We start from the raw sequence: 22,467 nt of genomic DNA on the forward strand, positions 1-22,467 counted from the left end.
TAGGAAACCAGAGGTAGGTGCTAACCATCCCTCACTAAATGAGGGCAGCTCCCAGCAGAATAATGCTTTTTGTGGAAAAACCTGGACCATGATTTCATTCCCTACCTTCAACTGGCTTTGTCCAAGTATATGCTTTTATTCTTCAATAACAAGCTGCAGAAATAATTAGAATTAATTTTAGGAATGTAAGTTGTCTCCTGTAAGAAAGGTTGGAGGTGCTATATTGTGAAATATTCAGCTATAAGGTTGAATGATTTTATTTTGACTCTTCAGAGGCTGAGGCAATTGTTGAGAGAAGGGGAGAGACAGGGAGAGAGGGAGGTAAAGAGGGAGAAAGGGAAAGAGAGAGAGAGAGAGAGCACAGATACTGTTCTGCATTGGAAAAACTAGAAAATATTTAAATTAGATTTGGGTTAAATATATGATGGAGAAACTTCAGCTGGGAGTTTTTACATCTCAACAGAAACAAACAGATACACAGCAATAAATATGCCATCCACCGTATGTAACATATTGCTTCATCATTCACAAGGTGTGTCTGTAGAATTGATTTTTCTCACTGTGCTTGTCACAGACATATGTTGAAGAGGGTTTTTTCATCTCTCTTTTTGAAGGTAACTAAACTTTAATGTCTGGAATCATACCACCGAGGGTTAGGGTCAGGATGTAGAGGGTAAAGTTAATAGAGAATTGCAGGACAATTTGCAAACCAATGGTTTATCAGAATAAATACTTGCATGTCAATTTGTACCAGACTCTTTACAGACATTGAAACAAAAGATCTGACCTCAAGGAACTCATGTTCTGGTAGAAGAGATGATTAAATGGACAAGATGAATACACTAAAGATGAACAAGGTATCCATGGGGTGATACCAGCACGGGAGGGCTCTGCACTGCTGCAGATGTGGAGGGCTCGTTTCCAGCGAGGACCAGATGGAAGTGAATAACTTAAGGACTGTTAAGGAGAGCAGATGTGGCAGGGTGAGAGACCGTGGAGCAATGCAGCTGAGGCAGCAAAACCGAGTAAAGCGTCCAGTGAAGCTAGAGGCCTGGCAAGGAGAGAAAGCCCATAGTACAGGATAGGGATGGCATGAGAACATTCTAAAGAGTTCTTTGGCAAAGCCCTACACATTACGACTTTGGCTTGTCCTGTAAGAGAAACATCCACGAGAGTCCTAACAGAAAAACTGTCCTCTTTTAGTTATCCCAGCGTTCTTTGCAGCTACATTCACACTACACACCTAGTCATAAGAATCTGTTTATGAGTGGATGTGACAGGCATGATTGCCATATCAGGGCAGTAAAGGCACAGCTTGCCTCCTCCACCTCTCTCTGCCTCATTCCATGACCTTCAAGTAGATGTGATTGACATAAGAACCTTCTTACCTACATCAGACTTTACCTGAATAACACTTAAATTCTGGCTCTCTGAAGCCCCTGAGATTGTTAGAGTCCATTTGTTGCTGCAGCAGAACTTGACCTAGCTGACTGATACAGACTCCAAAGGATTAGAACTATCTGTCTTCTGTTTTAACAAGCTGAGTTCAGCTGCCCCGGGTAGCCTATGAGATGATGGGAAGAAGACAGCAAATAGTAGAGAGAGCCCAGAGGGAGTCCACTGAACTGGTGCAGGTGGAAAATAGTGGTGTTTGATTGTCATAGTAACAGTGATAAAACATGGGGAAATTCCATGTCGGGAGAATTGTTGCTGAGAAACTGAAATAACAGTTCCTGAATGTACAGAGTGGTCAGTTCTGGGGGAAAGAAAACACTTATTTAATGATGCTGTAACCTACATCAGAAGTCTTAGCACCTGGATGCATACTGTCAGCCATCTTTATGTTCTGAACACATGGTCACATTGGATCATCAGACTGGCTCTGTACTGCCTCTAGAGAGGAACAGCGGATACTGCTGACTTATGTCATTCAGTTTGTACTTTTCTTCCATCGAGAGATCCATGTCAACCTTAGGTTAAATAACTGTCTGTAGGTCTATTCACAATTGGGTTTTCAGGAGAGGCCAAGTGCTGTAGCAAGCAGCTTTTCCACATTTATGGCAGAGTATTTGCTGTGTGACCCTCCATGCAGTGGTTCTGTCATCTGGCTCCACCATTCTCTAGGACCTCAGTTTTCTGCTACTTCCTCTATATCTAGGTATTGAGAGAGAAGAGAGGAACATCAGAGCATTTCATATGTGGTTTAGACTATTAACAGCATTTGTTGCCTCCTTGCATTTCTGATGGCCTAAACTTGGTCCATGGTCTGGCCTAACTTCAAGGGAAGCTGCAGGAGACTGTCTAGTCACTCACAGGCAAGAGAGTAAGCATTGACTGTAGCTTTGCTACTGCATACTAGCCTGTTAATGCATCCAGCCTCAAATCCATCTTTTTGAAAAAAAAAAAAAAAAAAAAAAAACAGACATCGGTAGAAGGCTTATTTAATATAAGGTTGATTGCCTCCATCTCAACCAAGCACAACAACTGAAATGATTTTTATTTAGAATATGATTTTGATACTGTCCTAGTGTGTTTGGCAAGTAGTGATTACAGAATTGAATACACCTGTTGAGCAGCTCCGACGATGAGTAAGAAATAGTGTCTCTTACAATGAACTCATAGTTGAGCAGGAGAAACAAACATCCAGAACAATATTATGGGGAACTCAGAACAGTATGAAGAATAATTCTAATTCTCATGACAAGGTTTAAGGCAGAGTGTTGGGCTGATATTATAGGTAGATGGTACTTAAAGTGAAAAAAAACAAGGAGAATTGGCCAGGGAGAAAAGTAAAGTAAGAGAATTATCAAAAGAAATCATCAAAAGTTTATATTATAAACCATCAAAGATGAGCTTCTGAAGGAAAGGGCTTGGAAGAAGCAAGTAATTGTGACATTGGGAAGGCATTAGCCCCTGGATGAAAGAATTCTGACATCATTCCATGAGCCACACTTTAGTTATTTTCATGTCCCTGTGACAAAACCTGAAATAAACACCTTAAGGGGAAAGAGGTGTATTTTGGCTCATGGTTTCAAAAGTTTTCATCCATCAAGGTGAGATAGAAAAGTGAGGTTTGTGATAGTGATGGAGTGGGGACTCAGACGCCTCACATCTCAGCAAACCAGGAGGCAGAGAAAGCTGGTTCAGAACCGGAGGTGGATAACTCCTCCAAAGATCTGGCCCTGGGCTGGCTTTCCCCGGGGTCCGAGGATTGTTCAATGTTCCTGAATAAACTGCATTGAAAAAAAAAAAAAAAAAAAAAAAGATCTGGCCCTGATGACCTACTCCACCAGCAGGCCCAGACCTTCAGGTCCACAGTTTACTCAAACAGCACCACCAGCCTGAAAACAAGCACTCCAATCATAAGCCTGTGAGGGTCCTTTCTGATTCAAACCACAAGGCAGGAGATGGAAAAGAATAGCAAGTTGTCTCTCATGTCTTAGAAAAGTTGCCTAAAGAAATGGGGATTGGAGGTTGGAAATGGAAGGAACAGGGGACAGGCAAATAGTTAAGACGCTACTATGACCACACATGTAAAGATGGAGAAAAGACTTGTATAAGTTTCAACCTTGAAATATAAAATCAATAGGCCTTAAAAAATGTCAAGGGAGGCCATAGGGAAGGCAAAAGAAGTTAAAAGCCCATCACACTTACCTCTGTGTCCCTAATCCTTGGCTCACTGCCTAGAATTTAGCAAGTATTGCTTTGTTTTGGGTTTTTTTTTTCCTGCCCAAGGGAAACGGTTTTAGAAGAATTGAGAAGGTTTTTAGATATAACATAAATTCTTTTCTCAAAAGGGCTCTAATCCTGGAAATTTGTTTAATAAGGATTAAGAGCCTTTCATTACAATACACTTTGTTGTCCAGGCAGTAAGGAAATGGGCACTCCCATACATCACCCGTGGGAGAGTAAATGGTTGCAAGACTTGCAGAGGGTGATTTGGCAGTATCTATTAGAATTATGAATATATATATATATATATATATATATATATATATATATATATACTCATGGACCCAGTGATTCTGCTTCTGGAAAAATTTTTCAAAGATATATTTGCACATGTTTAAAATGGCTCATAGATGTGTTCTTTTTGAATTCTTGCTTTAAAGCCGAAGACTGAAGTAAGTCAAATGTCCACAAACAGAAAAGTGAGTGAATAATTTATGTAGGTTCATGAAATAGAATTATATATGGATGTTAAAATAAAAGAGAACATACGTACATTTCCCATGCATTCATAAAGACCTTCAAGATGTATAAAGTGAAGGTGGTAAAACTAAGAACTTGTCCCCAGCATGCTCTCTTGGGAAGAGAATCCCAGAGATTAAAATTTATATTTATTCTTACCTTTTTATGTTTCTTTTATGAAAATTATCAAATGATTACAAAAGCTTTAAAGCAATAAGGATGGCTCAAAAATATCAAATTAAAAATTATCATCTTCACAATTATTTAAAATGTAAAACACCAAAGCCCTTCTCTATTCCATCCTTGTCCCCTGTCCTCTATTCTCAGGTTAACATTTTTATTTAAATTTGCACCAAGATACACATAGTACCAGACCCTTACTAAGGGGTAAGACATGAGAAGACATGGAGGAACAGGAAACCTAAGGGCTGAGTCTTGAGAACTCAGAAAGCTTAAGGGACTGAGCTAAGGGGGCTCCCTGCTTGAAAACAGCAGTCGGGGGTAAAGAGGCACACCTATGAAGAGCTTTGCCAGCATCAAAATGAGTCAGTGTCTCTGGAGTACATGTGTTTTATTGGGCTGTGTGTCTCAGAGATGCTCTTCTTTAGATGCCGTTTACTGATCACATAGCTATTGGTTAATAAAAAAATATTGGCAGAGTTTTCTGGAACAGAAATATTAATAAACTTGAGGTTTGTGGTTCCTTGAATTTTTCTTCTAGGTGTTTCATAAAAATTGGATTACTCTTAAAAGGTGAAGTAAATTTTGTCTGGATCCTCTGGCAATACACCAGTGAAGGAGGGCTCCATTTGTACAGTTTTGATAGACATGCCAATTTGAGCATGAAGTTTGGCCATTATCTATGAACTCAATATTATTAACTAATTTACATCAAACTGTGACCCATTAAATCACAAGTGTTCGTATCGCCCTTCTTATACAGTCTTTGTATCCAACGGTCCCGCTGCAATCCACGGAGACACTGGACAGTAAGCTCTCTTCACTTCCTCACAGTCACAAGCAGAGTCCATGCCAACACTCAAAAAATGCTTATTTTCCTTAAAAACAAAATTGCTCACTTTTCTCACTAACAAAACAATGAGAAACTGAGTAGAATATATTTAAAGAGGGGATGAAAACAAGTTTAAAAATGGAGTTTTATTTCTTTTTACTTTATTATTTCTTTTGATTTTTGAGATTATAATATAGTTACCTTATTTCCTTCTTCCTTCTTCCAAACCCTGCAATATACCCCGCCTTGCTCTTTCGAATTCATGGCCTCTTCTTTCATTAATTGTTGTTGAATGCATAAATGCATATGTTCCTAAACATAAGCTCCTTAGTCTTCTGAATGTTGCTTGTACGTCTGTTTTCAAGGCTGACCAGTTGGTACTGGAAAATCAATACTGTGCTCTTCCCTGGGGAAGGCGATGTCTCCCACTCACTTCCCAGCCTTCTTTTGGTGCCAGTAGTTCTTTGTATAGAGTTAAGACTTCCTGAGCTTTTCTCCATTCACTTTTGCATTTCTGATGTCATCAGGTTTTGTTCAGCTCACATGTAGGCATTCATATTGGTGAGACTTCATGGGTGTAGCTGCTGGCATTCCTAAGAGACACAGTCTCACTGAAACCTCCCTGATCCTCTGGCTCTTAAAATTTTTCTGCCCCTCTTCCACTATGTTCCCTGAGCCTTAGGTGTGGGAATTGTTTTGTAGACATTGCATTTTTATTGGTCACGATTTTCTGCAATGGTTTCTGTCTGTTGCAAAGAGACATTTTCTTGAGCAGTAAGAACTACTCTTAGCTGTGGGTATAATGATAAATATATAGAATCAATTAGGGATTATGCTGGTTAAGTAAAATGGCAGTTTAAGTTCTCCTCTAAGATTCATGATTCCATTAGCCTTGGATAGCAGGCCTGAATTTTTCTCTTGTTGAGACTGTCTGAAGTCCTGTTAGAAAGCTACTGGTTACCACCAAGGTATATATGGCATGACTTTACTTTTAAGGTTATCATGCCATTCTGGTCATTGTTGTGATTCATGAGCATCACAGCTTGGTAGAACTGTTGGATGCCTCAAATATTTTTCCCTCACCAAGCACCTCCTTGACATTTATCTTGACTTTCTGGAGGGATACACTTATCAACTTCTCAAACAGTGGACTCTGGTGTTATCTCCTTAGCACACACCTTCAGACCTCAGAGAGGGAGATGATGAATGTCATTTCCACAGATGGGCTAGAGGATCCTGACAAGTGCCTGTACCCATGAAGTTCTGGCAGGCTTGAAAGCCTGGGTTTTCATTTGCTGTTTCTGTGTAGCAGCCTCCTACCACCCATCTGTCCATACTTCAGCCTTTGCTTCTGCTGATCTAGGGAAAAGAAAATAATGTCTTTTCAACATTATTATTATCATTCTCCATGAAAAGAAGTTGACCCTGGCCTTGAGGAAGGACAGAATTGTGAGGAACAGCCTTTTCAGGATGATGACTTCTCTCTTTCCTCAGCTCTTGGAACTGGTACTCAAGCCAATATCTAGAGGTGAGATTCTCAAATGAGCTAAGTGGATTCATTTGTTGCTGCTGACCACTGAAGAGCTTGGAAATCTCTTAAGTCTTTCTAGTGGGCCCAAAGTCCTCATGCTGATTGCGGTACTTGTTCACTCTGCCTTATAAGCATTATTATATTCTAACCAGTCCCAACCACGGAATAATACTCCTCCCAACTGGTGCTTACTCATTACATGGCATACAGTAGGCAAGCAAAGGTTCTAATAAAACACCCACTAACATTTCCAGACCTAGGCACCATGATTCTTCCCTTGATACCAGCACCAAGAGCTAAGAATGAGCCCAGAATGCACCATGCCTCTTAAAATCTAGTTTTGATTCAGATATTTCTGCTATATATAATCTACCTCACTTGCCAGTATTTTTGTGACTTTAAACATGATTACATTTGCTTGTCATATAGCTTGTGATATAGTTGTTAGTCCTGGGGAGATGTTTGAAACTGTTTCAAAAGTGCAAACCTCAGAGTTGGCAGACAACCCTTAGCTGTTAGTTTTCTTAGTGGAAAATGGAAAGTTAACATTTCTCACCTTCACTTGATGCTGCTCGGATTGCTCCAAAGACTATTGGTTTTATCCTGAAATTACTTAGACTATTGCTAATGGCTCAGAAAATGACACCCAAAGTATGGTACTCTTTCCCATAGTATGGGAAGCTAACTACTTAAAACTAAAGAATACTGGGAAGGTTTTTGACAGCCATCTACTGACATTCACCTGTCTCCTCCTCCTGATTGTCTTTCTCCCTAAAAGTAACACACAGAAGCCAAACTTATCCCTTTATGTGAATAATAGGAATGGGAAGCATTACTCTAAACTTCTCTCTTCTTTCTATATAAAAGAAGATAATTAAAACAATTTTCCACCCTATCTTGCCTGGAAATATCTATAAATCACCAATTCTAGAAAGTGTCCTACATCATGTAGGAAGGCGTACATCATAGAAAAGTTGAGAAATGAAACAAGCAGAACTGGCTGGGTTTTTTTCTCTTGGTCTGTGACTCTTGTAAGTTAGGAACTTTTGACAGGTAGAGAAAATTTGCCTGGAAGCTCTGGTAATTTGATAGCCTCTGAGGCCATCATCTGAAGAATTTTAATAGAAATGTCTTTAGACAGATTGTCCAATCATGTTTCTACATGGCCATTTATTCTCCATCAAATCTAATACTAAACTCTGGCTCTTGAGTCATTCCTAAAGTCTTCTGAGTCACATAAAACAGTGATTAAGTGAATTTCTATGCTGTGTCCTTCTTAACCTATTTCTTGTTCTAGGGATGTATTGGGAAGAGAAGGCCACAAGGGCCAGTTTGTGTTTAGACAATATGGGACTGGTATAAATATCAGCATGAGTCAGCTAAAACAGGGTTGACATCAGATATCTGGGAACCTATGGGTCAGATATCTATGGATATCAGATATCCTATGGGAACCTATGGTGACACCAGATGTCTAGGGAACTCCAAAGTAAACAGTGCTGCATTTTCTTTATAATTATTTTCAGCAAATTATTTATCTTTTGACTGCCCTCTTACAAATATGGCCTTGAGTTCAGAGGCCTTAGCCTTCACTTTTGCTGGCTTGCTATGTGTGTCAATCTCCATCCCTGAAAGCAACCTGTGTGCCAGACTGCATGTCTGCATCTGCCCACCGTATGTGGTCCATGCCTGTTGGCATATTCCTGGGTTTCTGCCTAGTACACTGTGTGTCTTTAAGTAAAGTCTGTCTCATCTCCTTGTGTTTCCTCTTACTCTCTTCAATCACTCAATCTCTCGTGACCCTCCTGGCATCAGAGCTTGGACGTCACAGGATGTCAGCCATGATTTTTACATAGACAGCCGATTCAAAGGAATGACCAGAAGCAAATGATCAGCAGAAGAATGGACCAGAGAGTGAACTCTGCCTGGAGGAAACCAACCATGATTTCAACATGTTCTTAAAGAGACTTACTATTTAAAAGAACTGCTCTTACTTCCATGAAACATCATAAATGACGAGAGAGACCGACATTAGAAAAAGAGTAAACACTCAAACCCATAGGTTCCAGTTATATAATTTATTGCAATTTAATAACTTAAATATGTTTTGTACAACTCCCTGAAATACGGTTGTGGAAAGGAATGTTTCTATTAAAATGATAGGAATGTTAGCTAATGACACAAACAAGAAAAGCTACTAAGCTTAGTGTGGGCAAAGAAATGGCAATATATATATATATGTAATATATATGTAATTATTACATTAAATATAAACATATTTGTGTATATATTTACATACACATAAGTATATACTTATATATTTGTGTATCTATAAACACATATATAATATATGCAGTATGTATAAAGACATATATATAAATGTATATATGTGATTATGTATGTGATTCTTCTCTCAGGTTGGCCATATGACATGTTTTAGTTTTTCTTACTTAAAAAAGAAAATAGAGCATTTTGCATGATAATCATGAGAAAGAGGATGGAAGGTTTTGTCATCAGAACCCAAACTCAAGCAAAGGGACAGGCACATCATGGAGTTGGAAAACTGAGGTGTATTTATGTTTTAGCTAAAAATACAGTGTATGCTTTATTTCCTCCTTTAACTTTCTGCTTTCAAAAACCAATTAGCTTAGTACTAGTCTGCACTCTTCCTATAAAAGTCTCTCTGGGAGTGGTTGTGTATAAGCTTCTCCTAGCCATGACTGCCTTCATTCTACCTCATTCAACAAGCTGGCAAGCACTCGGTCCTGGAGGTAGCTGGCCTGAAGGTTTCTATTTAGCAAGTGACAAGATAAAAAAATAAAGTATAGGGGCTGGAGAGATGGCTCAATAGTCAAGAGCACCTGTGACTCTTGTAGAAGAACCATGTTCAGTTCCCAGCAACTACACGGTGGCTCACAACCATCCTTAACTCTAGTTTGAGAGGATCCAATCCCCCCTTCTGAGCTCCAGGAACACCAGACACTTAGGACTTTCATAAATTGTCATCTATGCAAAGGTGGGCTTTCTGTGATGTAGTTGCCTTTGGGTTATCCATGCTTCTAAATAAACTCACAGGCTCACCAAGTTGGAGTTCGGTAGCATCATTGCTTTGGTCTCTTAGAGGTTTCCTACCTAGGGAGGGGGTAGTAAATATTTGCTCACATATGCCCAAGAATAGTGTCATAAATGTTCTCAGGAGGATTGCCTGAGGTAGCAGGATTAATCTGTGGCTTCAAGGATGAATAGGAACAACGAGGCCCATGTGGAAAGGAGCAGGGTTTGGAGATGGCATGCTAACAGTCTAAGTAAGATAGGAAAAAACTGGTTTAAACCAGAATTTCTTGAACCTTTCCCATTTGGAGTCTTCTTTTTCCCTATTTTTTTAATAAAAAAAAATATTTCGGTCATATTTTTCCCCTACCCAACAAATCTCAGATTTCACCACTTCCCTACCTACTAAGCTTCATGTTCTTGCTCTTCTTCTATCTCTCTCAACACACTCAACACATACCACACACCACATCACACACACACACACACACATGCACACACAGAGTGCAAATCAAAACAGTCTAAAAATATCAATAAGACAAAAAAATCAAAACAAAGCAACACACACACAAGAAACATGGAGTCGCTTTTGTGTTGGCCAACTTCTGGGCACGGAGCTACCCTGGACTGTTTGATATATTCAGTGATAATTCATTTGAGAAAATGAACTTTCTCTTATCTAACAGAAAATAGTGTCTTGATTAGTTGTGGGACTATGTGTCCACAGTCTCTGTGAGTTCCTGTGTGTAACGATCCTATTTTGTCTGGAAAACATTGTTTCCTTGAAATTATCCACCACCTCTGGCTCTTCCAATCGTTCTGTCTCCTCTTCCATACAGATCTCTGAGTCTGGAGTGGAGGGCATGATAAAGTCATCCCATTTAGGGCTCAGTATTCCCAAGTCTTTCACTTTCTGCACTTTGCCTCTTGGGCCCTTTTTAACCCATGTCGTTTTTATGCAACCCCAGACATATAGGTATAGAACATAGGTACACAGATGAAACATTAAACAATCCATCATAAAGAACTTTGTTTTAAGGCAAGTCTTTGGTAAACATATAATTTTATCACTTACTAAAGATGAAATCAAATTTGCATACACAGGTGAGCACTTATGAAACACCTTGGATTCATGACACATTTGGTTTTAAATTAGTTTCTGATTTTGTTGTGTGATCTAAAATACTTGACTCTTACCATTTTTTTTAAGCCCCAGTTCAGTTACAGAACTCCACCATGGGGTCTATGAACAAGCTATGGACTGAGTGTTACTGCCCCAAAGAGTGTGAGGGGTGGAGAGGAGTGAGGGTGGGAGGTACCTGGAACACAACACACCAGGCAGGAGCCGTCCTTTGGTTTGTAGAAGACGTGATCAGCTCCAAGTACTGTGAAACAGCAAAAGGAAGCCAAGGCCAACGAACGTCCTGTAAATGATTTGACTCTATTCAGTCGCATTTCCTGAACTATAAAAATCCTGGTGCCACAGTCAGTCCCATGTCTATACAAGATTCTCAGGCCTGGAATCAACCAATCAAGGAGTAAAACTCATTTTTAAACACAACAGAACCATTATGAATATCATGTTAGGGATTACGGGTGATCTAGCAATGACTCAGAATCCACAGGAGGAGATGATATGTGGAGGTTATAAGCCAGGGCAGTGCTATTTTGTATGTGGGCCTCTGTGGATTTAGGTATCCACAGGGGTCACGGGGACAATTCCCCACAGATGCCGAGGCGGAGCCTTTCTGCAGAGAAGCTATTCCTGTAGCTTTCCAATGGCACCACACTCGCTCTCCCACCTCCCACCCACACTAGCAGCACCATTCTTTCAGCTACATCAGTGGCTGCGTCAGCACCACACAGCTCCTGCCCTTACCAAAACAATCCCATTTTGCTGCCCTCCCCTCAGCTGTCTACCCCCACCACTTCCTGGATTTTCAGATCCTGCTGCCTACCATTACACACACATGCACATACACACATTAATTTTTTAAAACATTAAAAAAAAACAAAGAATAAAAGAATCAGGCTGTCATCCAAGAAAAGTTGTTAAGGCCTGTCCACTGTAACTTCACAGCACGTTTGCTTTAATACCGAAAGAGGATTCATCTTGGCCAAAGAGAAACAAATGAATATGCAGTGATTCGCCACTTGCTATAAAGCCTTGCCAACAATTCCCACTGCTGTGTTCTCTTCTGTTTTTATAATCAATTAAAAAGGCTCAGTTCGTTAGGGGCCCTTCTCCACCCCCTCCTGAAAACGGAGGGCGAACGCAAGTGGCTCTCAGAAAAGGCACAAGGCTCTTCTGAGAACTGTCTAGCAGGCGGCCTTCTTACAGTAACACTCCATTTTAATGGTCTGTAATGCGAAACTGACAATGGAACCCCCCGCTGAAGTCCCCTCAGCAGCTTCACTCTAAATAAAAATGATGGTGCTGCCAGAGATAGGTCACAGTGGAGATATGAGCCTCGGCAGCTACCGGAGGGCTGGAAACAGTGAGCCAGCATCAACCCCCACACACACACCCGCGCCTCCCCCAGTTTCAGGAAGAAACCCACTTTTCATCTTTGCTTCGGGCTCTCCAGCTCTCCATTTCCATGTTTAGGTGAGCCTCACTTACACAGTGAGGGAATTTCTCCTCAGTGAGGAGACACAGTAGGTGTCAGCTTCCTGAGAGCAGGATTGTTCTTCCCAGAAGCCAACCGAAGCCTAGTTGGTTTGAATGCTCCCTTGTGGGTGAGCCAGGGACACGGGGGAGGCAGCTCCAACTCGCCAGCACGACACCATTCACATAAGTACCCAGCATCCACTCACCAGTAGCAGCAGATTGAAGGTAATGTTTTAAGAGGTTTTTCAAGCTGCTGGGAAATTGTGGGCTTGAGAAATGTTCTTTAAACCTTTTGAAATTCAAATTCCATTTTAGCAAAGACGTGGAAATGGGAACCAGAGGAACGGACCGGAGATTGACAGCTTACCCATTCACCACCCTCACCTCTTGCTACCCCTGCCACCCACAGAGCCCTTCAGAAGGGCTGCTGGATGGCTTTGTTAAGCCCCTTCCAGGGCTTGGTGTGGGAAGAAGTCGCAAGGAGCAGAGAGAGGATGCTAGAAACAGCTTGACTGAGGGTCTGCTGATGGGGCACAAGGCCTGGTAGGATGTCAGGGAGGGATGCCAGGCTGGTTGGTGCTGAAGCCAGAAACAAATGTGGGTATAAGCCACAGAAATGTAAGGAGCAGTGACTGTACATTATCGCAGAGAAGAGTCTAGGCGACACTTCACTCACTCAGTCATACCTGACCCATTCTATAGGCATAGCTGGCATCCAGATGGTGATGACTGGGTAATAAAGTAATAAATATGGCCAGGCTAGATCTTGAGAAAGTCACAAAGCTTTAAAAATATCCATTAATGGTGGGACCTAAAGAGGATCATCCTGAGTAAGGTATCCCAGAAGCAGAAAAACACACAATTTATGTACTCATTTATAAGTGGATACTAGACCTATAAGATAGGATAAACATACTAAAATCTGTACACCTAAAGAAGCTAAACAAGAAGGAGGACCCAGGGTAAGATGATCAATCCTTACTTAGAAAGACAAATGGGATGGACATTGGAAGTAGGAGAAAACAAGAAGCAGGACAGGAGCCTACCACAGAGGGCCTGATTCTGCTTAGCAGTGTAAAAGCAGATGCTGAGACTCATGGCCAAACTTTGGGTAGAGTGCAGGGAATCATATGAAAGAAGAGGAATTAGTAAGACCTGGAGAGGACATGAGCTCCACAAGGACCAAATATATCTGGGTGCAGGGGCTTATCTGAGACTGATTCTCCAACCAAGGACCATCAATGGATAGAACCTAGAACACCTGCTCGGATGAAGCCCATGGCAGCTCAGTATCCAAGTGGATTTACCTAGCAAGGAGAACAGGGACTGTCTCTGGTATGAACTCAGTGGCTAGCTCTTTGACCTCCCCAGCCCCCCATGGGAGGAGCAGCCTTGTCAGGCCACAGAGGAGGACATACAGCCAGTCCTGGTGAGACCTGATAAGCTAGGGTCAGATGGAAGGGAGGAAGACCTCCCCTATCAGTGGACTTAGAGAGGGGCAGGGAGGAGATGAGGGAGGGAGGGTGGGATTGGGAGGGAATGGGGAAGCAAGCTACAGCTGGGATACAAAGTAAATAAACTGTAATTAATATAAAAATTTAATTTAAAATGTCCATTAACCCAAATAAGTAGAAGGTAGCTACATGTGGAGACTCTGAAGGACAAAAGTAGAGACAGGGGTTGCCCTACAAGGAAGAAAGAGGCTGTGTGTGCCTCAGCTACAAAGCAGGGTTCACAATCTTCCCCCAACTCTATTAGCTGGAACCCATGGTAGCAGCATCTAACTTATAAGGCTGCCTACTATATTAAATAAGACAACCTATGAAAACTGCAATCCCAGGGCCCATTATAAATACTTAAAAACATGTCAAAAGTTATTTCTCTCTATAAGAAGGGCAGTACATAACCCTTCCCTGCCAGCTTCATTTGTCCTCACCACCCCTTGCCTTCTCTCTTGCTTCTCCAGAGAGGAGTGCAGTAATGATTTAAGGATTTCCCTAGAGCCCTACTGCACATGTCTGGAAGTTTCTGAAGAGACCCATTAGAATTCTTATGTACCTGTAAGTAAAGTAGATTCTATACTTTCTATCATTGATTTTTTTCCCCATTTAATTTAGTATCTTCCAAATCCTTCTCAGACTACATGTCATTTGATATTAGCTACTGAGTGGAGAGAAAGTGGCTGCTCAAGACAAGCTAGTGTTAGCTTTGGATAAGCAAGAAGACTGTCTACAATGACTGATAGATGGCCCACGTTAGAGCCTAGTCAAGCACACAGTTGTATGATGAAGCGGCATGCACCAGATCTAGGCTTAGCCTGTCTCTCCTTAAGCAGCCTGAGAAGGAAGTCCGGGGACAGGGAAGTACCACGTCTCTTGTTAGAAGGGGAAGAAGAAATGAGGAGCCTTCTTCAACACACAGACTTTGAATTCTTGCTTCAGAAGGGGGCGTTCACACAAACTCTGTGGCAGGGAGAAGCGTACTGGGCAAGCTTTCTTCACGTCAGTAACAACATCACTGAAGAGAAAGTCAAACTGTCTAATACCAACCCGGGAGAAGTGCCAGTTACAACAGTGTAGTACGTCATAATCGTGTAATTATTTAACACTTTTCTTTGGCTAACTCAAGTTGTTTATAAACAGACTAAAAACGGCTAGGAAGATGGTTTACTCAAATAGTCCCAAGTGTTGAACTGCTAACTGTTCACCCACCTCACTGATTTAGTACAGCAGTGCCTAGAATAAATCAATACTGCATGTCATCATGGCCGATACCTGATCCTTCATCAAAGTCCCAGCCTATTTGCCACGTTTGAATTTCCCACTCCACAAATAGAGTACTCACATCACTTTTCATTAGCTGTCTCAGTCGTGGTCACCAAACATTGGTTTGTCCATGGCTGTATTTTCTAAAGAACAGAGAGGAAAGAAGCTCAGAGAGGAAAGAAATGAAGCCAAATCTCAGTTCCTAAGACTCAAAGAAACTGAGGTGTTCGTGACGGTATTCATACGCCTTCCCGACATTCCCTTGTCCTCTGTGAAGAAGTGAGCACAGGGGCAGAAATTGGCTCAGTTAAGTGCTTGCTGTGCAAGCCTGGATAATATCTCCAGCACTCAGGAACGCCAGGCACCAGGCATGATGGTATGAAACTGCTATCTTAGTGATGAGGGAAGAGACAGGTAAATTCCTGGTCTTACTGGTCAGCCAGCATAAACAAACGAACGAGCTGTTGGGTTAGTGAAAGACGAGGCCGCAGAAACTAACATAGAGAGAAACTAAGAAAGACACCTGACAGTGACCTCTGGTCTCCACGTGCACATGCATCTACATGCTCATGTCCCACATGATCACGTATACAAATCACACACACACACACACACAAACACACACACACGAGTGTACTTTAAGTAGGCAAGGTAGGATGTAAAAACATGGACGGCAGCTATAAGGAAGGCTTGCCATATGGATTGATGTGATGTTCAGGGTCCACACACATCATTCCTATTAAATAAGAGACGACAATGAAGAAAATAAAACCATTTACCTCGTGATACATCCCTGCGCACCTCCTTCCATGCTCAAGGTGGTGTAACTCAGCGCGCAGCACCTGCCCATCCTCTGCTTCCCGCTACAGGGTGGACATGCCTTCCCCACTTAGAGCAATCTTGTGTCCTCTCTTTATTTGCATGACTCCTACTGATTAGTCAAATCGCAGCTTCTTCCAAAATCTTCTCAGCTCCACCAACACAGTGACACTGGGTCCTTTTTATGTGATTTTTTTGTGCAAAGCTTAAAGTCCCCATCTTAGCGTTTATCGTCAATCTCTTATCTATTACCCTTCAGTTGCAAGTCAGTGAAACCAGCGGGAGGGGATGTGAGTGATACGGACGTGGTGTTGTTTTACATAATCCAAGGATAAGCCTGAAATTGGGTCTTAGGAAAGGAGTAGAGCTAATAAATGGATGTTCATATTTTTTGCTCACTTCTATATAATTGCTTGATTCTCATCTGTCACTATAAAGCGCACAGCTCTGTCACAGCCATATGGAAGAATGAGACAATCCAAAGCTCCAGCTATTTGCATAAAACTAAATGTCCCTGGATGACATCCCCAAATTTCTACCATCATCTTATTGGCTCCATTTACGTTAGGCATATGATAGAGGGATAAATTGAAAGAAAAGAGCAAGTACTATGGAATATGCTTTTATTCCCAAAGATGAGCAGGACAATGGGGTTTGTAATTTCTCATTCATGTATCTATAGTCCCTTCTATAAGCAGGCTTTCTAAAAGTAGGTCACTCTGCTGTGCCTATTGTATTGCCATTGTAGCCTCACAAAATTGTGCCACATAAAATGCTCAATAATGCTCAATTTGTGATAAAAAAAAAATGGGTTGTATAATTCCTTCCACATCAATGACATCTTCTCTAACTTTCTGTCTCTGCCTCTTGTTTCTGTCTGTGTCTCCACCTCTGTCTCTGTCTCTTTGTCTCTCTCCCTTTCTACCTCCCTTTCTCTCCTTCCTTCCTTCCTCCCTTCCATCCCTTCAAAGCCCCCACCCTCCCACACATATGCTATGCCTTGTCAGTGCCAACAGCATTGGTTTAAAACTTTGCGTACCTTAACCTCTGTAAAAAAAAAAATCTCTTATCCTTCAAAAACACTCCCAGAGACTTTGCACTTTGTAAGTCTTTTCATATGAACTAAAAATAAGAAGCATCAATTATTTATATCTTGCACTGTAGCAGGCATGGTGCTACGCATGTTACATTTTTTATCTCCAATCTTCCTGGCACTCAATATTTTCTCCTAGAGTTCAGACTTATCTGAATAACTTGTCCAGGGTCACAACTAATAAATATCCCTCAACCATCTGAATGCAAATCCTGATCTCTTTCTGCTTTCCAACCTCTCCACTTATGTGACTCATTAGTCTGCAAGTCTCTCAGACCCAATGTTATAGCTAAATTTATGTCTATCACCACAGAACCTAGCACATCGCATATTTCATGTGTGCATGCTAAGTACACCCAATAAATATTTGTGGAAGAATGAATAAATTGAACACATGAAAGGATGTATTCTACTTAAAGAAAGCAGGAGCACTCAATACAAATGAGCTTTTCTCTATCCCAACAACTTTGTAGTCTTAAGTCTATGTCAACAAACTGATTCAGATGAAGAAAAATGTCAACTCCAAGAAACTGTAGATATAACACGTGGAATATCAAATAGTGAGGACTTCTAGAGGGATCCAGCACTGTGGCATATACTTATAATCTAAGCATTGAGAAGACTGGGGGAAGACAATCATTAGTTCAAGGACAGCCCTGACCCTATAGTGAGTTCTAGGTCAGCCTGAGCTGTAGAGAAAGATGCTGTCTCAAAACAAGGGAACAAGCAAACAAATCTTAAAACTTCTAGAAAAAAGTATTGATAATATATATATAATAATATATAATATGCCCTTCAGAAAAGCAAAATAGTAAAAAGGGCTTTAGAAAAGGAAGAAAAGATTGGTCAGGTTTGTTGTGTAAAGCAGCCCCGAAAGACTCAAATCAGTACAAGCTACAGCTATTACTCTCAGTTGCCTAATACAGCTATATGTTAAGACTTTATTGTTGAAGCCAGCACACTACTTATTTATTTATTATTTGTTTATTTGTTTTGGATTTATATGTATAAACGTCTTGCCTATAAGCAAATATGAAAACCATTTGTATGCCTGGTGCTCATGACGTCCAGAAGATGATGTTGAATCCTCTAGGGCTGGAATTAGGGATAGTTATGGGTCACCATGTAGCTGGGACCAAACCCAGATTCTCAGCAAGAGGAACAGGTGCTCTGAACTACCGAACCATTCCTCCAGCTCCCAAACACGCTTTGAATGCAGGATATAGAGAAATCAAACTTGAGCTTTCCAGGAAGTGTTCTTTTTGCTACCTAGCTTCCATAGCGCTAGAAGGTACTGTGTAAGTTACTGGGGGAGACAAGACATCAATCGTTAGACCTAGCACTGCACTCTGCATGCTGCAATGCCAACTTAGGAGGCAAACTTTGCCCACGGGTGCAATGGTGGAAAGTCTGTTTATTTGGGAATCAACTGCTCTCTTCACTGGACTTGAGGCCTTCTCCACAGAGGAGAGTTTATGGTAGTATTGCAAACACAATCAAAACTCATGGCTAGAGAAGTCAGAGAAATGGAGAAAGGACGAACGTTGTTTTGCTAAGCGGTCATGGTGCCAAAATGCCTTCTAAATACTTACATTCAGAGATTTGTGAAACAATAAACTGGTCCAAGAAGTTTCTTATTCCAAGGCCTGTGACGTGCTGAAAAGAGATCGAGTGCTCGGCCACAGATAGGACATCTCTATCAACCTTCCAACTCAAGGCACAAGGGATATTGGTGAAGGGGGGGGGGCAGAAAAATGGCAGAATGGCACACAGAGCCAGAGGGTAAGAAAAAAGACTAACAAATACTAACCTCTGGACGTGACATGATCTGACTGTTGTACTCACTAAATCCCAGAAGCTCTGACTACCTGTGTAAGACCTGCACAAGCCAGTCAAAAAAAAAATTCTATTTTGAAATGAGAAGGAGATCCCAAGGCCCCTCACCTAGCTGAGGAGCTACTGACCATGAGCTGGGTAAGGGTGGGTTACTTTTCTTTAGTGGGATGCCTGCCAGGAGGTTTTACATGCTGCAGTAGTTGGCCTCATACCTATGTGCATATGCACAGAACTAACTGGACTCAATGGTTATTTTTCTTCATAGCATGACATTGAGAAGGGCTGTTCTAGGGTTGGGGAGTGTCTCATGGGGAGTTAGTGGCAGGGAACAGAGCAATGGATGTGATTAAGATACATTGTATCCACATGTGAAATTTTTCAAAGAAAAAAACAAATGCTTTTTAAAAATTAAGAACTTCTATACACCAAAGTCCTCATTAATAATGATCAAGTACGTGGTAAAGTTAAGAATAATTCAGGGTTCATATCCAGAAAAATGAGCAATCAGCATATTTAAACACATGCCGCAGCAGAGAAACACAAGGGCTGTGGAGCGATTTACGGAAGAGTTGAAACTTTTGTGTCACATTGGGTGGCAATGTCATCTGGTATAATTACTCAGTTGTACTGATCTTCATGTAAACGTGCAGCAAAAGATATGCACAAGTCTGAAAATATCTCAAATGCTTACCAACAATGCAACAGATGAGTAAACTGTGGTGACAATGGGATGGCATGTCTTGGTTCATATCCTCTGCTAAGCAAAACGATCAAAGGAGTTAGGAGCCCAAGGTAGTTATTTGAGGGTAATGCCTATGAAATAAATGGATCAGGATATGGCTTCAAGCCACAATGCAGACCGGATATTGGTGAAAGAGGGAGCAGGAAGGGAGGGAGGACTTACCCTATGTACAGTGTCATGGAGATGTCTGACATGGGCTAGTAGGGGCATCCAACACAAATATCATCCATGGAGGAGTCCCAAATATAACAGATTGGGCTTAAGCCTGAATTTTTCCTCTCAACCGTCTCATCGGTGGGCTGGTTGCTGCTCAGGGAGAGCATATCCTGCACCCGAATACGCCAGCAGATCCCAGAGGCCTCAAAGCAAGACTCTCCCATATAGTTGGCCACCAAATGGGAGAAAAGAAGACCAGTACAGGTAATCAAATTACGACAGAATACAGAAACATAGGATGACCTTACAATCACAACACGGGGGAAAATCCCCATACACAAAACATTGCACGGTTCCGCTCATAACAGAACTGAAAAAAAAACATCCACAAATAATTTATGCCTTAACAGAAATACATACTATATAAACCCAAAGAACGTAAGCCTGAGAGAATAACGGCTTTGTAGACTATGCAGAGAGTTGTGAAGAGAATAAAATAATTTCTCACAGAAGACACAAATAAATTTATCAAAATGTTTCTATTGCTAGCGAACTTCTATTGTGCACAGGGAGCAGGTAACACACTAATGTTTTTTTTTATGTGTATGAACAACTTTTTGATGGGTTAATGACTATCATATTTTTATTCTAGAAAGTCCTGAGTAAACAAATAATAGCTTAACGCAGCACTTCTCAGCTCGTAGGTGACACAAGGAAAAACTTGAGAAAAAAATGACAGTTATGATGTTCTCTTTAATTGGGCTTGCGTTCTGCTTTGCGCAATAGTCGATGTCTGTGTTATTTAAATATAATCTCCCCATAGCTCTTCCCCACACAAAGCCTGCCGCTCTCCCTCTTCCCGTGGTTAAGCCCAATCTGCAAATATCCTCAAAACGATCACGGAGTGGGTGGGAACCAGGAAATGTTTAGAACATGGCACTGCGGGAGGGCAATGTGTTGGGGGACAGAGAGAGTTGTCTAGGCTACCAGAACCTACGTGCTCCTTACGCAATCAGCGAACAAACAGAAGAAGAATGCCAGCCTTGCTCGTGGCTGCTTCCAGTCCTGTGCAATGACACAGGCTAAACACGGACACGTGCAGAAAAGAAGGAAAGTGTGATAATGGAACAGGACATAGCTGAACTGAGTTTGATCTCAGTGTTACTATTAGCTGGGTCTTTGTGGGGCTGAGCAAGTGTTTAAACATTCTGGGCTTGAGTTTCAAGGTTAGAAACTGAAGAAGCTCAGCCATTTGATTTCTGAGCTCCTTCTGGCAATTTTGTGTTCTGATTATAAATTCTATGTATAGATACTGTGATTTTGAGTGAACTAACTTCTTTTCTTTGTTTGTTTTTTTAAGGCAGTGTTTCTCTGTGTATCCCTGGCTATCCTGGATTCACTTTGTAGACCAGGGTGGCTTCAGACTCCCAGAGGTCCACCTGCTTCTGCCTATGTGCTGGGATTAAAGCATGTGTGACTAGACCTAGCTCTTAACTGTTTTTTTTTTTGTTCTTGTTGTTGTTTGTTTGTTTTTTAATTTAATGAGATGGTGATGGAAGACACTTTGCCTGGACATCTTCCCTTTACTCCTTTTCCTTCTCTAGCAGAACTCCAATTTTCCTCCCTATTACCTGTTTCTTGAAAGAGACAAGAGAAGACCTCTCTTATCCTAAATCTGGCTGTAATGTCTATTTAAATGACAGCCTGTAAAAGTGGTCTCACACTTGCATTTGGTTTTACACACACCACTGACAAATGCTCGGTGAGGGGAGTGCATGGGGGAGGAGGCATTTAGCAGATGGGGGTCTTTTACCCTCTAGGCTTTGTCCTATCTAAGTATGACCACTGGAGCCATAAAAGTTAATCTGGGCCCTCAGGAAAGCTAGCCTAAGGTGAGGATAGTACTGGCAACCCGTGATGGCCAACACTTGATACCAAATACTGGGTACTTCATGACACTCTAAGCCACACAAAATACTGTGCCCTAAGCCTGTCCTGTAAACATCATCTTATGCGAGCTCTATTTGCTCATTGTTTGAGCCCAGCTTGATCCATTATTTTCCCACTTTCTGCAAAAGCCATCATGATCCAAGGGTCATAATATTTACCATACAGAAGAACTGTGAGTATGTCACAGCGCCAGAATTTATGGGTAGTTTAGTAGATTTACAGCAAAATACATAAATACATTAATAATATTACTTGACATGTATGTGCATTTTAATCTTTCCTTTCGCAGAATTTCATTATATAGTTTAGTACAGAAGGAGCTGGAAAGATGACTCAATGGTTAAGAGTGCTTACCGCCAAGTTCAGTTCCCAGAACCCATGTTTGGCAGCTTACAAGCACCTGTAACTCCAATTCCGCCCTAGCGCCTTGCATAATAGCGTTTAGTTTCCCAGTGTGGTAAAGCTCTCATTTTTCTTCAGGTTCTCACTTGTGCTCTCTAATACACTCACCACTAGTGTATCGATGAGTAAGTGCAGAAGTCACTCATGGTGGCCGAGGACATTTTTACAATATTCACAGTGTGTTTTAGCCTGAAGAAGGTATGCATCTGTATATATATTCACACAAACAGAGAGGCCAGTTTCTTTTAACATTAATGAAAAATTGGACAATGAATGCTAAAACTGCAAATAATTATAACTTTAAAAGT

General features: G+C 41.2%; 1 long non-coding RNA gene across 2 annotated transcripts in view; it reads right to left on the reverse strand.

The window, feature by feature from the left end:
- LOC132647990 (uncharacterized) overlaps window positions 1-12,486 on the reverse strand; it is a 62,226-nt gene extending 49,740 nt beyond the window's left edge. For both annotated transcript variants that reach the window (XR_009586313.1, XR_009586312.1), the window contains exons 1-2: window positions 12,347-12,486; window positions 11,105-11,209 (exon numbers count right to left, since the gene is read on the reverse strand). This is a non-coding gene — a long non-coding RNA (uncharacterized LOC132647990). The remainder of the gene's footprint in view (window positions 1-11,104; window positions 11,210-12,346) is intronic.
- Between the last annotated feature and the right edge of the window lie 9,981 nt (window positions 12,487-22,467).

Source organism: Meriones unguiculatus, chromosome 15 (assembly GCF_030254825.1).
Source record: "Meriones unguiculatus strain TT.TT164.6M chromosome 15, Bangor_MerUng_6.1, whole genome shotgun sequence".
In the NCBI taxonomy this organism is placed as follows: Eukaryota; Metazoa; Chordata; class Mammalia; order Rodentia; family Muridae; genus Meriones; species Meriones unguiculatus.